We start from the raw sequence: 18,958 nt of genomic DNA on the forward strand, positions 1-18,958 counted from the left end.
AACAAGTGTTCAATGGATTCAAATAATGTACTATGATATCACAGTGACTGTGTTCAGAACAAGTGTTTAATGGATTAATTAATGTACTATGATATCACACTGACTGTGTTCAGAACAAGTGTTTAATGGATGAATTAATGTACTATGATATCACACTGACTGTGTGTTCAGAACAAATGTTCAATGGATTAATTAATGTATTATTATATCACACTGACTGTGTGCTCAGAACAAGTGTTCAATGGATTAATTAATGGACTATGATATCACACTGACTGTGTGTTCAGAACAAATGTTCAATGGATTAATTAATGTATTATTATATCACACTGACTGTGTGCTCAGAACAAGTGTTCAATGGATTAATTAATGTACTATGATATCACACTGACTGTGTGTTCAGAACAAATGTTCAATGGATTAATTAATGTACTATGATATCACACTGACTGTGTGTTCAGAACAAGTGTTCAATGGATTAATTAATGGACTATGATATCACACTGACTGTGTGTTCAGAACAAATGTTCAATGGATTAATTAATGTACTATGATATCACACTGACTGTGTGTTCAGAACAAATGTTTAATGGATTAATTAATGTACTATGATATGACAGTGACTGTGTTCAGAACAAGTGTTTAATGGATTAATTAATGTACTATGATATCACACTGACTGTGTGTTCAGAACAAGTGTTTAATGGATTAATTAATGTACTATGATATGACAGTGACTGTGTTCAGAACAAGTGTTTAATGGATTAATTAATGTACTATGACATCACAGTGACTGTGTGTTCAGAACAAATGTTCAATGGATTAATTAATGTACTATGATATCACAGTGACTGTGTGTTCAGAACAAGTGTTCAATGGATTCAAATAATGTACTATTATATCACACTGACTGTGTGTTCAGAACAAATGTTCAATGGATTAATTAATGTACTATGATATCACAGTGACTGTGTGTTCAGAACAAATGTTTAATGGATTAATTAATGTACTATGATATCACAGTGACTGTGTGTTCAGAACAAGTGTTCAATGGATTCAAATAATGTACTATTATATCACACTGACTGTGTGTTCAGAACAAATGTTCAATGGATTAATTAATGTACTATGATATCACAGTGACTGTGTGTTCAGAACAAATGTTTAATGGATTAATTAATGTACTATGATATGACAGTGACTGTGTTCAGAACAAGTGTTTAATGGATTAATTAATGTACTATGATATCACAGTGACTGTGTGTTCAGAACAAATGTTCAATGGATTAATTAATGTACTATGATATCACAGTGACTGTGTGTTCAGAACAAATGTTTAATGGATTAATTAATGTACTATGATATGACAGTGACTGTGTTCAGAACAAGTGTTTAATGGATTAATTAATGTACTATGATATCACACTGACTGTGTGTTCAGAACAAATGTTTAATGGATTAATTAATGTACTATGATATCACACTGACTGTGTGTTCAGAACAAATGTTTAATGGATTAATTAATGTACTATGATATCACAGTGACTGTGTGTTCAGAACAAATGTTTAATGGATTAATTAATGTACTATGATATCACAGTGACTGTGTGTTCAGAACAAATGTTCAATGGATTAATTAATGTACTATGATATCACAGTGACTGTGTGTTCAGAACAAATGTTCAATGGATTAATTAATGTACTATGATATCACAGTGACTGTGTGTTCAGAACAAGTGTTTAATGGATTAATTAATGTACTATGATATCACAGTGACTGTGTGTTCAGAACAAATGTTCAATGGATTAATTAATGTACTATGATATCATAGTGACTGTGTGTTCAGAACAAATGTTTAATGGATTAATTAATGTACTATGATATCACAGTGACTGTGTGTTCAGAACAAATGTTTAATGGATTAATTAATGTACTATGATATCACAGTGACTGTGTGTTCAGAACAAATGTTCAATGGATTAATTAATGTACTATGATATCACACTGACTGTGTGTTCAGAACAAATGTTCAATGGATTAATTAATGTATTATGATATCACACTGACTGTGTGTTCAGAACAAATGTTCAATGGATTAATTAATGTATTATTATATCACACTGACTGTGTGCTCAGAACAAGTGTTCAATGGATTAATTAATGTACTATGACATCACAGTGACTGTGTGTTCAGAACAAATGTTCAAAGGATTCAAATAATGTACTATGATATCACACTGACTGTGTGTTCAGAACAAGTGTTCAATGGATTAATTAATGTACTATGATATCACACTGACTGTGTGTTCAGAACAAATGTTCAATGGATTAATTAATGTACTATGACATCACAGTGACTGTGTGTTCAGAACAAATGTTCAAAGGATTCAAATAATGTACTATGATATCACACTGACTGTGTGTTCAGAACAAATGTTTAATGGATTAATTAATGTACTATGATATCACACTGACTGTGTGTTCAGAACAAGTGTTTAATGGATTAATTAATGTACTATGATATGACAGTGACTGTGTTCAGAACAAATGTTCAATGGATTAATTAATGTACTATGACATCACAGTGACTGTGTGTTCAGAACAAATGTTCAATGGATTAATTAATGTACTATGATATCACACTGACTGTGTGTTCAGAACAAATGTTCAATGGATTAATTAATGTACTATGATATCACACTGACTGTGTGTTCAGAACAAATGTTCAATGGATTAATTAATGTACTATGATATCACACTGACTGTGTGTTCAGAACAAGTGTTTAAAAGATTCAAATAATGTACTATGATACCACACTGACTGTGTGTTCAGAACAAGTGTTCAATGGATTAATTAATGTACTATGATATCACACTGACTGTGTGTTCAGAACAAGTGTTTAAAAGATTCAAATAATGTACTATGATATCACACTGACTGTGTGTTCAGAACAAATGTTCAATGGATTAATTAATGTACTATGATATCACACTGACTGTGTGTTCAGAACAAGTGTTTAAAAGATTCAAATAATGTACTATGATACCACACTGACTGTGTGTTCAGAACAAATGTTCAATGGATTAATTAATGTACTATGATATCACACTGACTGTGTGTTCAGAACAAGTGTTTAAAAGATTCAAATAATGTACTATGATATCACACTGACTGTGTGTTCAGAACAAATGTTCAATGGATTAATTAATGTACTATGATATCACACTGACTGTGTGTTCAGAACAAGTGTTTAAAAGATTCAAATAATGTACTATGATATCACACTGACTGTGTGTTCAGAACAAGTGTTTAATGGATTAATTAATGTACTATGATATCACACTGACTGTGTGTTCAGAACAAGTGTTTAATGGATTAATTAATGTACTATGATATCACACTGACTGTGTGTTCAGAACAAGTGTTTAATGGATTAATTAATGTACTATGATATCACACTGACTGTGTGTTCAGAACAAGTGTTTAATGGATTAATTAATGTACTATGATATCACACTGACTGTGTGTTCAGAACAAGTGTTTAATGGATTAATTAATGTACTATGATATCACAGTGACTGTGTGTTCAGAACAAGTGTTTAATGGATTAAAATAATGTACTATGACATCACAGTGACTGTGTGTTCAGAACAAGTGTTTAATGGATTAAAATAATGTACTATGACATCACAGTGACTGTGTGTTCAGAACAAGTGTTCAATGGATTAAAATAATGTACTATGACATCACAGTGACTGTGTGTTCAGAACAAGTGTTTAAAAGATTAAAATAATGTACTATGATATCACACTGACTGTGTGTTCAGAACAAATGTTCAATGGATTAATTAATGTACTATTATATCACACTGACTGTGTGTTCAGAACAAATGTTCAATGGATTAATTAATGTACTATGACATCACAGTGACTGTGTGTTCAGAACAAGTGTTCAATGGATTAATTAATGTACTATGACATCACACTGACTGTGTGTTCAGAACAAATGTTTAAAAGATTAAAATAATGTACTATGATATCACACTGACTGTGTGTTCAGAACAAGTGTTCAATGGATTAATTAATGTACTATGACATCACAGTGACTGTGTGTTCAGAACAAATGTTCAATGGATTAATTAATGTACTATGATATCACACTGACTGTGTGTTCAGAACAAGTGTTCAATGGATTAATTAATGTACTGTGATATCACAGTGACTGTGTGTTCAGAACAAGTGTTCAATGGATTAATTAATGTACTATTATATCACACTGACTGTGTGTTCAGAACAAATGTTCAATGGATTAATTAATGTACTATGATATCACAGTGACTGTGTGTTCAGAACAAGTGTTTAATGGATTAATTAATGTACTATGATATCACAGTGACTGTGTGTTCAGAACAAGTGTTTAATGGATTAATTAATGTACTATGATATCACAGTGACTGTGTGTTCAGAACAAATGTTAAATGGATTAATTAATGTACTATTATATCACACTGACTGTGTGTTCAGAACAAGTGTTCAATGGATTAATTAATGTACTATGATATCACACTGACTGTGTGTTCAGAACAAATGTTCAATGGATTAATTAATGTACTATTATATCACACTGACTGTGTGTTCAGAACAAGTGTTCAATGGATTAATTAATGTACTATGATATCACAGTGACTGTGTGTTCAGAACAAATGTTCAATGGATTAATTAATGTACTATGATATCACAGTGACTGTGTGTTCAGAACAAATGTTCAATGGATTAATTAATGTACTATGATATCACACTGACTGTGTGTTCAGAACAAGTGTTCAATGGATTCAAATAATGTACTATGATATCACAGTGACTGTGTGTTCAGAACAAGTGTTCAATGGATTAATTAATGTACTATTATATCACACTGACTGTGTGTTCAGAACAAATGTTCAATGGATTAATTAATGTACTATGATATCACAGTGACTGTGTGTTCAGAACAAGTGTTTAATGGATTAATTAATGTACTATTATATCACACTGACTGTGTGTTCAGAACAAATGTGCAATGGATTAATTAATGTACTATGATATCACACTGACTGTGTGTTCAGAACAAGTGTTTAATGGATTAATTAATGTACTATGATATGACAGTGACTGTGTTCAAAACAAGTGTTTAATGGATTAATTAATGTACTATGACATCACAGTGACTGTGTGTTCAGAACAAATGTTCAATGGATTAATTAATGTACTATGATATCACAGTGACTGTGTGTTCAGAACAAGTGTTTAATGGATTCAAATAATGTACTATGATATCACAGTGACTGTGTGTTCAGAACAAATGTTCAATGGATTAATTAATGTACTATTATATCACACTGACTGTGTGTTCAGAACAAATGTTCAATGGATTAATTAATGTACTATGATATCACAGTGACTGTGTGTTCAGAACAAATGTTTAATGGATTCAAATAATGTACTATTATATCACAGTGACTGTGTGTTCAGAACAAATGTTCAATGGATTAATTAATGTACTATTATATCACAGTGACTGTGTGTTCAGAACAAATGTTTAATGGATTCAAATAATGTACTATTATATCACAGTGACTGTGTGTTCAGAACAAATGTTCAATGGATTAATTAATGTACTATTATATCACAGTGACTGTGTGTTCAGAACAAGTGTTCAATGGATTCAAATAATGTACTATTATATCACACTGACTGTGTGTTCAGAACAAATGTTCAATGGATTAATTAATGTACTATGATATCACAGTGACTGTGTGTTCAGAACAAGTGTTCAATGGATTCAAATAATGTACTATTATATCACACTGACTGTGTGTTCAGAACAAATGTTCAATGGATTAATTAATGTACTATGATATCACAGTGACTGTGTGTTCAGAACAAGTGTTCAATGGATTCAAATAATGTACTATGATATCACAGTGACTGTGTGTTCAGAACAAATGTTCAATGGATTAATTAATGTACTATGATATCACAGTGACTGTGTGTTCAGAACAAATGTTCAATGGATTAATTAATGTACTATGATATCACAGTGACTGTGTGTTCAGAACAAATGTTTAATGGATTAATTAATGTACTATGATATCACAGTGACTGTGTGTTCAGAACAAATGTTCAATGGATTAATTAATGTACTATGATATCACAGTGACTGTGTGTTCAGAACAAGTGTTCAATGGATTCAAATAATGTACTATGATATCACACTGACTGTGTGTTCAGAACAAGTGTTCAATGGATTAATTAATGGACTATGATATCACAGTGACTGTGTTCAGAACAAGTGTTTAATGGATTAATTAATGTACTATGATATCACACTGACTGTGTTCAGAACAAGTGTTTAATGGATGAATTAATGTACTATGATATCACACTGACTGTGTGTTCAGAACAAATGTTCAATGGATTAATTAATGTATTATTATATCACACTGACTGTGTGCTCAGAACAAGTGTTCAATGGATTAATTAATGGACTATGATATCACACTGACTGTGTGTTCAGAACAAATGTTCAATGGATTAATTAATGTATTATTATATCACACTGACTGTGTGCTCAGAACAAGTGTTCAATGGATTAATTAATGTACTATGATATCACACTGACTGTGTGTTCAGAACAAATGTTCAATGGATTAATTAATGTACTATGATATCACACTGACTGTGTGTTCAGAACAAGTGTTCAATGGATTAATTAATGGACTATGATATCACACTGACTGTGTGTTCAGAACAAATGTTCAATGGATTAATTAATGTACTATGATATCACACTGACTGTGTGTTCAGAACAAATGTTTAATGGATTAATTAATGTACTATGATATGACAGTGACTGTGTTCAGAACAAGTGTTTAATGGATTAATTAATGTACTATGATATCACACTGACTGTGTGTTCAGAACAAGTGTTTAATGGATTAATTAATGTACTATGATATGACAGTGACTGTGTTCAGAACAAGTGTTTAATGGATTAATTAATGTACTATGACATCACAGTGACTGTGTGTTCAGAACAAATGTTCAATGGATTAATTAATGTACTATGATATCACAGTGACTGTGTGTTCAGAACAAGTGTTTAATGGATTAAAATAATGTACTATGACATCACAGTGACTGTGTGTTCAGAACAAGTGTTTAATGGATTAAAATAATGTACTATGACATCACAGTGACTGTGTGTTCAGAACAAGTGTTTAAAAGATTCAATTAATGTACTATGATATCACACTGACTGTGTGTTCAGAACAAATGTTCAATGGATTAATTAATGTACTATGATATCACACTGACTGTGTGTTCAGAACAAGTGTTTAAAAGATTCAAATAATGTACTATGATACCACACTGACTGTGTGTTCAGAACAAATGTTCAATGGATTAATTAATGTACTATGATATCACACTGACTGTGTGTTCAGAACAAGTGTTTAATGGATTAATTAATGTACTATGATATCACACTGACTGTGTGTTCAGAACAAGTGTTTAATGGATTAATTAATGTACTATGATATCACACTGACTGTGTGTTCAGAACAAGTGTTTAATGGATTAATTAATGTACTATGATATCACACTGACTGTGTGTTCAGAACAAGTGTTTAATGGATTAATTAATGTACTATGATATCACACTGACTGTGTGTTCAGAACAAGTGTTTAATGGATTAATTAATGTACTATGATATCACAGTGACTGTGTGTTCAGAACAAGTGTTTAATGGATTAAAATAATGTACTATGACATCACAGTGACTGTGTGTTCAGAACAAGTGTTTAATGGATTAAAATAATGTACTATGACATCACAGTGACTGTGTGTTCAGAACAAGTGTTCAATGGATTAAAATAATGTACTATGACATCACAGTGACTGTGTGTTCAGAACAAGTGTTTAAAAGATTAAAATAATGTACTATGATATCACACTGACTGTGTGTTCAGAACAAATGTTCAATGGATTAATTAATGTACTATTATATCACACTGACTGTGTGTTCAGAACAAATATTCAATGGATTAATTAATGTACTATGACATCACAGTGACTGTGTGTTCAGAACAAGTGTTCAATGGATTAATTAATGTACTATGACATCACACTGACTGTGTGTTCAGAACAAGTGTTTAAAAGATTAAAATAATGTACTATGATATCACAGTGACTGTGTGTTCAGAACAAGTGTTCAATGGATTAAAATAATGTACTATGACATCACAGTGACTGTGTGTTCAGAACAAGTGTTTAATGGATTAAAATAATGTACTATGACATCACAGTGACTGTGTGTTCAGAACAAATGTTCAATGGATTAATTAATGTACTGTGATATCACAGTGACTGTGTGTTCAGAACAAATGTTCAATGGATTAATTAATGTACTATTATATCACACTGACTGTGTGTTCAGAACAAGTGTTCAATGGATTAATTAATGTACTGTGATATCACAGTGACTGTGTGTTCAGAACAAGTGTTCAATGGATTAATTAATGTACTATTATATCACACTGACTGTGTGTTCAGAACAAATGTTCAATGGATTAATTAATGTACTATGATATCACAGTGACTGTGTGTTCAGAACAAGTGTTTAATGGATTAATTAATGTACTATGATATCACAGTGACTGTGTGTTCAGAACAAGTGTTTAATGGATTAATTAATGTACTATGATATCACAGTGACTGTGTGTTCAGAACAAATGTTAAATGGATTAATTAATGTACTATTATATCACACTGACTGTGTGTTCAGAACAAGTGTTCAATGGATTAATTAATGTACTATGATATCACACTGACTGTGTGTTCAGAACAAATGTTCAATGGATTAATTAATGTACTATTATATCACACTGACTGTGTGTTCAGAACAAGTGTTCAATGGATTAATTAATGTACTATGATATCACAGTGACTGTGTGTTCAGAACAAATGTTCAATGGATTAATTAATGTACTATGATATCACACTGACTGTGTGTTCAGAACAAGTGTTCAATGGATTCAAATAATGTACTATGATATCACAGTGACTGTGTGTTCAGAACAAGTGTTCAATGGATTAATTAATGTACTATTATATCACACTGACTGTGTGTTCAGAACAAATGTTCAATGGATTAATTAATGTACTATGATATCACAGTGACTGTGTGTTCAGAACAAGTGTTTAATGGATTAATTAATGTACTATTATATCACACTGACTGTGTGTTCAGAACAAATGTGCAATGGATTAATTAATGTACTATGATATCACAGTGACTGTGTGTTCAGAACAAGTGTTCAATGGATTAATTAATGTACTATTATATCACACTGACTGTGTGTTCAGAACAAATGTTCAATGGATTAATTAATGTACTATGATATCACAGTGACTGTGTGTTCAGAACAAGTGTTTAATGGATTAATTAATGTACTATGATATCACAGTGACTGTGTGTTCAGAACAAATGTTAAATGGATTAATTAATGTACTATTATATCACACTGACTGTGTGTTCAGAACAAGTGTTCAATGGATTAATTAATGTACTATGATATCACACTGACTGTGTGTTCAGAACAAATGTTCAATGGATTAATTAATGTACTATTATATCACACTGACTGTGTGTTCAGAACAAGTGTTCAATGGATTAATTAATGTACTATGATATCACAGTGACTGTGTGTTCAGAACAAATGTTCAATGGATTAATTAATGTACTATGATATCACAGTGACTGTGTGTTCAGAACAAATGTTCAATGGATTAATTAATGTACTATGATATCACACTGACTGTGTGTTCAGAACAAGTGTTCAATGGATTAATTAATGTACTATTATATCACACTGACTGTGTGTTCAGAACAAGTGTTCAATGGATTAATTAATGTACTATGATATCACACTGACTGTGTGTTCAGAACAAGTGTTCAATGGATTAATTAATGTACTATGATATCACACTGACTGTGTGTTCAGAACAAATGTTCAATGGATTAATTAATGTACTATGATATCACAGTGACTGTGTGTTCAGAACAAATGTTCAATGGATTAATTAATGTACTATGATATCACAGTGACTGTGTGTTCAGAACAAATGTTCAATGGATTAATTAATGTACTATGACATCACACTGACTGTGTGTTCAGAACAAGTGTTTAAAAGATTAAAATAATGTACTATGATATCACAGTGACTGTGTGTTCAGAACAAGTGTTCAATGGATTCAAATAATGTACTATTATATCACACTGACTGTGTGTTCAGAACAAATGTTTAATGGATTAATTAATGTACTATGATATCACAGTGACTGTGTGTTCAGAACAAATGTTCAATGGATTAATTAATGTACTATGATATCACACTGACTGTGTGTTCAGAACAAATGTTCAATGGATTAATTAATGTATTATTATATCACACTGACTGTGTGCTCAGAACAAGTGTTCAATGGATTAATTAATGGACTATGATATCACACTGACTGTGTGTTCAGAACAAATGTTTAATGGATTAATTAATGTACTATGATATCACACTGACTGTGTGTTCAGAACAAGTGTTTAATGGATTAATTAATGTACTATGACATCACAGTGACTGTGTGTTCAGAACAAATGTTCAATGGATTAATTAATGTACTATGATATCACAGTGACTGTGTGTTCAGAACAAGTGTTCAATGGATTCAAATAATGTACTATGATATCACAGTGACTGTGTGTTCAGAACAAATGTTCAATGGATTAATTATTGTACTATGATATCACACTGACTGTGTGTTCAGAACAAGTGTTTAAAAGATTCAAATAATGTACTATGATATCACACTGACTGTGTGTTCAGAACAAATGTTCAATGGATTAATTAATGTACTATGATATCACAGTGACTGTGTGTTCAGAACAAGTGTTTAATGGATTAATTAATGTACTATGATATCACACTGACTGTGTGTTCAGAACAAGTGTTTAAAAGATTCAAATAATGTACTATGATACCACACTGACTGTGTGTTCAGAACAAATGTTCAATGGATTAATTAATGTACTATGATATCACACTGACTGTGTGTTCAGAACAAGTGTTTAATGGATTAATTAATGTACTATGATATCACACTGACTGTGTGTTCAGAACAAGTGTTTAATGGATTAATTAATGTACTATGATATCACACTGACTGTGTGTTCAGAACAAGTGTTTAATGGATTAATTAATGTACTATGATATCACACTGACTGTGTGTTCAGAACAAGTGTTTAATGGATTAATTAATGTACTATGATATCACACTGACTGTGTGTTCAGAACAAATGTTCAATGGATTAAAATAATGTACTATGACATCACAGTGACTGTGTGTTCAGAACAAGTGTTTAATGGATTAAAATAATGTACTATGACATCACAGTGACTGTGTGTTCAGAACAAGTGTTCAATGGATTAAAATAATGTACTATGACATCACAGTGACTGTGTGTTCAGAACAAGTGTTTAAAAGATTAAAATAATGTACTATGATATCACACTGACTGTGTGTTCAGAACAAATGTTCAATGGATTAATTAATGTACTATTATATCACACTGACTGTGTGTTCAGAACAAATGTTCAATGGATTAATTAATGTACTATGACATCACAGTGACTGTGTGTTCAGAACAAGTGTTCAATGGATTAATTAATGTACTATGACATCACACTGACTGTGTGTTCAGAACAAGTGTTTAAAAGATTAAAATAATGTACTATGATATCACACTGACTGTGTGTTCAGAACAAGTGTTCAATGGATTAAAATAATGTACTATGACATCACAGTGACTGTGTGTTCAGAACAAATGTTCAATGGATTAATTAATGTACTATGATATCACACTGACTGTGTGTTCAGAACAAGTGTTCAATGGATTAATTAATGTACTGTGATATCACAGTGACTGTGTGTTCAGAACAAGTGTTCAATGGATTAATTAATGTACTATTATATCACACTGACTGTGTGTTCAGAACAAATGTTCAATGGATTAATTAATGTACTATGATATCACACTGACTGTGTGTTCAGAACAAGTGTTTAATGGATTAATTAATGTACTATGATATGACAGTGACTGTGTGTTCAGAACAAGTGTTCAATGGATTAATTAATGTACTATGATATCACAGTGACTGTGTGTTCAGAACAAATGTTCAATGGATTAATTAATGTACTATGATATCACACTGACTGTGTGTTCAGAACAAATGTTCAATGGATTAATTAATGTACTATTATATCACACTGACTGTGTGTTCAGAACAAGTGTTCAATGGATTAATTAATGTACTATGATATCACACTGACTGTGTGTTCAGAACAAGTGTTTAAAAGATTCAAATAATGTACTATGATACCACACTGACTGTGTGTTCAGAACAAATGTTCAATGGATTAATTAATGTACTATGATATCACACTGACTGTGTGTTCAGAACAAGTGTTTAATGGATTAATTAATGTACTATGATATCACACTGACTGTGTGTTCAGAACAAGTGTTTAATGGATTAATTAATGTACTATGATATCACACTGACTGTGTGTTCAGAACAAGTGTTTAATGGATTAATTAATGTACTATGATATCACACTGACTGTGTGTTCAGAACAAATGTTCAATGGATTAAAATAATGTACTATGACATCACAGTGACTGTGTGTTCAGAACAAGTGTTTAATGGATTAATTAATGTACTATGATATCACACTGACTGTGTGTTCAGAACAAGTGTTTAATGGATTAATTAATGTACTATGATATCACACCGACTGTGTTTTCAGAACAAATGTTCAATGGATTAATTAATGTACTATGATATCACACTGACTGTGTTCAGAACAAGTGTTTAATGGATTAATTAATGTACTATGATATCACACTGACTGTGTGTTCAGAACAAGTGTTCAATGGATTAATTAATGTACTATTATATCACACTGACTGTGTGTTCAGAACAAGTGTTCAATGGATTCAAATAATGTACTATGATATCACAGTGACTGTGTGTTCAGAACAAGTTTTCAATGGATTAATTAATGTACTATGATATCACACTGACTGTGTGTTCAGAACAAGTGTTTAAAAGATTAAAATAATGTACTATGATATCACAGTGACTGTGTGTTCAGAACAAATGTTCAATGGATTAATTAATGTACTATTATATCACACTGACTGTGTGTTCAGAACAAGTGTTCAATGGATTCAAATAATGTACTATGATATCACAGTGACTGTGTGTTCAGAACAAGTTTTCAATGGATTAATTAATGTACTATGATATCACAGTGACTGTGTGTTCAGAACAAATGTTCAATGGATTAATTAATGTACTATGACATCACAGTGACTGTGTGTTCAGAACAAGTGTTTAAAAGATTAAAATAATGTACTATGATATCACACTGACTGTGTGTTCAGAACAAGTGTTTAAAAGATTAAAATAATGTACTATGATATCACACTGACTGTGTGTTCAGAACAAATGTTCAATGGATTAATTAATGTACTATTATATCACACTGACTGTGTGTTCAGAACAAATGTTCAATGGATTAATTAATGTACTATGACATCACAGTGACTGTGTGTTCAGAACAAGTGTTCAATGGATTAATTAATGTACTATGACATCACACTGACTGTGTGTTCAGAACAAGTGTTTAAAAGATTAAAATAATGTACTATGATATCACACTGACTGTGTGTTCAGAACAAGTGTTTAAAAGATTAAAATAATGTACTATGATATCACACTGACTGTGTGTTCAGAACAAATGTTCAATGGATTAATTAATGTACTATTATATCACACTGACTGTGTGTTCAGAACAAATGTTCAATGGATTAATTAATGTACTATGATATCACACTGACTGTGTGTTCAGAACAAATGTTCAATGGATTAATTAATGTACTATGATATCACACTGACTGTGTGTCCAGAACAAGTGTTCAATGGATTAATTAATGTACTATGATATCACAGTGACTGTGTGTTCAGAACAAGTGTTTAATGGATTAATTAATGTACTATGATATCACAGTGACTGTGTGTTCAGAACAAATGTTCAATGGATTAATTAATGTACTATGATATCACAGTGACTGTGTGTTCAGAACAAGTGTTCAATGGATTAATTAATGTACTATGATATCACACTGACTGTGTGTTCAGAACAAATGTTCAATGGATTAATTAATGTACTATTATATCACACTGACTGTGTGTTCAGAACAAGTGTTCAATGGATTAATTAATGTACTATGATATCACACTGACTGTGTGTTCAGAACAAATGTTCAATGGATTAATTAATGTACTATGATATCACAGTGACTGTGTGTTCAGAACAAGTGTTCAATGGATTAATTAATGTACTATGATATCACACTGACTGTGTGTTCAGAACAAATGTTCAATGGATTAATTAATGTACTATTATATCACACTGACTGTGTGTTCAGAACAAATGTTCAATGGATTAATTAATGTACTATGATATCACACTGACTGTGTGTTCAGAACAAATGTTCAATGGATTAATTAATGTACTATTATATCACACTGACTGTGTGTTCAGAACAAGTGTTCAATGGATTAATTAATGTACTATGATATCACACTGACTGTGTGTTCAGAACAAATGTTCAATGGATTAATTAATGTACTATTATATCACACTGACTGTGTGTCCAGAACAAGTGTTCAATGGATTAATTAATGTACTATGATATCACAGTGACTGTGTGTTCAGAACAAGTGTTCAATGGAATAATTAATGTACTATGATATCACAGTGACTGTGTGTTCAGAACAAGTGTTTAAAAGATTAAAATAATGTACTATGATATCACACTGACTGTGTGTTCAGAACAAGTGTTTAAAAGATTCAAATAATGTACTATGATATCACACTGACTGTGTTCAGAACAAGTGTTTAATGGATTAATTAATGTACTATGATATCACACTGACTGTGTTCAGAACAAGTGTTTAATGGATTAATTAATGTACTATGATATCACACTGACTGTGTGTTCAGAACAAGTGTTTAATGGATTCAAATAATGTACTATGATATCACACTGACTGTGTTCAGAAAAAGTGTTTAATGGATTAATTAATGTACTATGATATCACACTGACTGTGTGTTCAGAACAAGTGTTTAATGGATTAATTAATGTACGATGATATCACAGTGACTGTGTTCAGAACAAGTGTTTAATGGATTAATTAATGTACTATGATATCACACTGACTGTGTTCAGAACAAGTGTTTAATGGATTAATTAATGTACTATGACATCACACTGACTGTGTGTTCAGAACAAATGTTCAATGGATTAATTAATGTACTATGATATCACACTGACTGTGTTCAGAACAAGTGTTTAATGGATTAATTAATGTACTATGATATCACACTGACTGTGTGTTCAGAACAAGTGTTTAATGGATTAATTAATGTACTATGATATCACACTGACTGTGTTCAGAACAAGTGTTTAATGGATTAATTAATGTACTATGATATCACAGTGACTGTGTTCAGAACAAGTGTTTAATGGATTAATTAATGTACTATGATATCACACTGACTGTGTGTTCAGAACAAATGTTCAATGGATTAATTAATGTACTATGATATCACAGTGACTGTGTGTTCAGAACAAATGTTCAATGGATTAATTAATGTACTATTATATCACAGTGACTGTGTGTTCAGAACAAGTGTTTAATGGATTAATTAATGTACTATGATATGACAGTGACTGTGTGTTCAGAACAAGTGTTCAATGGATTAATTAATGTACTATGATATGACAGTGACTGTGTGTTCAGAACAAGTGTTCAATGGATTAATTAATGTACTATTATATCACACTGACTGTGTGTTCAGAACAAGTGTTCAATGGATTAATTAATGTACTATGATATCACACTGACTGTGTGTTCAGAACAAATGTTCAATGGATTAATTAATGTACTATGATATCACATTGACTGTGTTCAGAACAAGTGTTCAATGGATTAATTAATGTACTATGATATCACACTGACTGTGTGTTCAGAACAAATGTTCAATGGATTAATTAATGTACTATGATATCACACTGACTGTGTGTTCAGAACAAATGTTCAATGGATTAATTAATGTACTATGATATCACACTGACTGTGTGTTCAGAACAAATGTTCAATGGATTAATTAATGTACTATGATATCACACTGACTGTGTGTTCAGAACAAATGTTCAATGGATTAATTAATGTACTATGATATCACACTGACTGTGTGTTCAGAACAAGTGTTCAATGGATTAATTAATGTACTATGATATCACACTGACTGTGTGTTCAGAACAAATGTTCAATGGATTAATTAATGTACTATGATATCACACTGACTGTGTGTTCAGAACAAATGTTCAATGGATTAATTAATGTACTATGATATCACACTGACTGTGTGTTCAGAACAAATGTTCAATGGATTAATTAATGTACTATTATATCACACTGACTGTGTGTTCAGAACAAGTGTTCAATGGATTAATTAATGTACTATGACATCACACTGACTGTGTGTTCAGAACAAATGTTCAATGGATTAATTAATGTACTATGATATCACAGTGACTGTGTTCAGAACAAGTGTTTAATGGATTAATTAATGTACTATGACATCACACTGACTGTGTGTTCAGAACAAATGTTCAATGGATTAATTAATGTACTATGATATCACACTGACTGTGTGTTCAGAACAAATGTTCAATGGATTAATTAATGTACTATGATATCACAGTGACTGTGTGTTCAGAACAAGTGTTTAATGGATTAATTAATGTACTATGATATCACACTGACTGTGTGTTCAGAACAAATGTTCAATGGATTAATTAATGTACTATGATATCACACTGACTGTGTGTTCAGAACAAATGTTCAATGGATTAATTAATGTACTATGATATCACACTGACTGTGTGTTCAGAACAAATGTTCAATGGATTAATTAATGTACTATTATATCACACTGACTGTGTGTCCAGAACAAGTGTTCAATGGATTAATTAATGTACTATGATATCACACTGACTGTGTGTTCAGAACAAATGTTCAATGGATTAATTAATGTACTATTATATCACACTGACTGTGTGTTCAGAACAAGTGTTCAATGGATTAATTAATGTACTATGATATCACACTGACTGTGTGTTCAGAACAAATGTTCAATGGATTAATTAATGTACTATTATATCACACTGACTGTGTGTCCAGAACAAGTGTTCAATGGATTAATTAATGTACTATGATATCACAGTGACTGTGTGTTCAGAACAAGTGTTTAATGGATTAATTAATGTACTATGATATCACAGTGACTGTGTGTTCAGAACAAATGTTCAATGGATTAATTAATGTACTATGATATCACAGTGACTGTGTGTTCAGAACAAGTGTTTAATGGATTAATTAATGTACTATGATATCACAGTGACTGTGTGTTCAGAACAAATGTTCAATGGATTAATTAATGTACTATGATATCACACTGACTGTGTGTTCAGAACAAATGTTCAATGGATTAATTAATGTACTATTATATCACACTGACTGTGTGTTCAGAACAAGTGTTCAATGGATTAATTAATGTACTATGATATCACACTGACTGTGTGTTCAGAACAAATGTTCAATGGATTAATTAATGTACTATTATATCACACTGACTGTGTGTCCAGAACAAGTGTTCAATGGATTAATTAATGTACTATGATATCACAGTGACTGTGTGTTCAGAACAAGTGTTCAATGGAATAATTAATGTACTATGATATCACACTGACTGTGTGTTCAGAACAAATGTTCAATGGATTAATTAATGTACTATTATATCACACTGACTGTGTGTCCAGAACAAGTGTTCAATGGATTAATTAATGTACTATGATATCACAGTGACTGTGTGTTCAGAACAAGTGTTTAAAAGATTAAAATAATGTACTATGATATCACAGTGACTGTGTGTTCAGAACAAGTGTTTAAAAGATTCAAATAATGTACTATGATATCACACTGACTGTGTTCAGAACAAGTGTTTAATGGATTAATTAATGTACTATGATATCACACTGACTGTGTTCAGAACAAGTGTTTAATGGATTAATTAATGTACTATGATATCACACTGACTGTGTGTTCAGAACAAGTGTTTAATGGATTCAAATAATGTACTATGATATCACACTGACTGTGTTCAGAAAAAGTGTTTAATGGATTAATTAATGTACTATGATATCACACTGACTGTGTGTTCAGAACAAGTGTTTAATGGATTAATTAATGTACTATGATATCACAGTGACTGTGTTCAGAACAAGTGTTTAATGGATTAATTAATGTACTATGATATCACAGTGACTGTGTGTTCAGAACAAGTGTTTAATGGATTAATTAATGTACTATGATATCACACTGACTGTGTTCAGAACAAGTGTTTAATGGATTAATTAATGTACTATGACATCACACTGACTGTGTGTTCAGAACAAATGTTCAATGGATTAATTAATGTACTATGATATCACACTGACTGTGTTCAGAACAAGTGTTTAATGGATTAATTAATGTACTATGATATCACACTGACTGTGTGTTCAGAACAAGTGTTTAATGGATTAATTAATGTACTATGATATCACACTGACTGTGTTCAGAACAAGTGTTTAATGGATTAATTAATGTACTATGATATCACAGTGACTGTGTGTTCAGAACAAGTGTTTAATGGATTAATTAATGTACTATGATATCACACTGACTG

This window comes from Gobio gobio (assembly GCF_949357685.1).
Source record: "Gobio gobio genome assembly, chromosome: 8".
Classification (NCBI taxonomy): Eukaryota; Metazoa; Chordata; class Actinopteri; order Cypriniformes; family Gobionidae; genus Gobio; species Gobio gobio.